The sequence below is a fragment of the Lycium ferocissimum genome, unplaced genomic scaffold (genome assembly GCF_029784015.1).
Source record: "Lycium ferocissimum isolate CSIRO_LF1 unplaced genomic scaffold, AGI_CSIRO_Lferr_CH_V1 ctg20318, whole genome shotgun sequence".
Lineage (NCBI taxonomy): Eukaryota > Viridiplantae > Streptophyta > Magnoliopsida > Solanales > Solanaceae > Lycium > Lycium ferocissimum.
The window spans coordinates 22,219-23,239 of NW_026718965.1; positions in this window are offsets into that span (position 1 = coordinate 22,219).

The following is a 1,021-nucleotide window of genomic DNA, read 5'->3' on the forward strand; positions in this document are numbered from 1 at the left end:
AGACCTGCAGGCGCAAGCAGACGGATAGTCGACACGTCGATGTGACCGTCGACCCGGCCGTCAACATGTTTCTGCAATCAAAGATTCTCAGGTGTAAGTCGACGAAGCAAGACGACGGACCGTCGACACATCAATGGGTCGTCGACCCGCTCGTCGAACCGCTTCTCTGGAACTTTCCAGTTTCAGCTATAAATAGACGAGTTGTGCTCCAAATTTTTAGATTTTAGTCTCTCTCAAAGTCTTGAAGGTTATAAAAAAATTCTCTCATCATATCATCATATATCCAAGGGAAATCAAGGAGTAAACACCACGAATTAGTAGAATCAAGTGCAAGGATACTCTCTAGGGTTTGTGGAGACCAAGAATCTTTTTGGTGTTGAAGTGGGGTTTTCTCCAAGTGAAGTATTTGCAACCAAAATCCATTCCTAAATCATCAAAGGTAAGTTTTATGTTCAATTCATGTTATTACGAATATTGAGAGGTTAAAAGACTTAGATTATGGAAGGGAGGAGGATATGGAGTGCAAATAGGGAAATAGTGATATTCTTGAATAATGACTTGACTTGAATAATAGTTCTTGATGTGTCATAAGTACAATCTTGTGTTGAATAATACAAATGATGTTAAAGGAGTATTATGTGAGAATGAATACGGTGTTGTATTATAGGTATGGTTATGGATGATTTTGAAGGTGGATTTAAGAATTAATCAATGCTTAACTTGAAGAATTTATTGATTATGTTATTATGGGTGTTCTTATTGGTGTTTGGGGGCTGTCTTATATTTATGGAAGAAGTTGTCAATATAAAGGAAATATTTCCAAATTTTCAATTACTTTAGCTTAAGCTTAAGTATGTTTCCGGTTGTCTAATCTTAGTACAAATTCTCTTGAAGGTAGAATCGCGAGCTCGAAAGGCAAGCAAGTAGGCAATAGAATTAAGAAGATATAAAGGTATGTGAGTCTAGCCCTTCCTTCAAAGGCATGATTCTTATATATATTGTGATTCCTTTCCGGTAATTC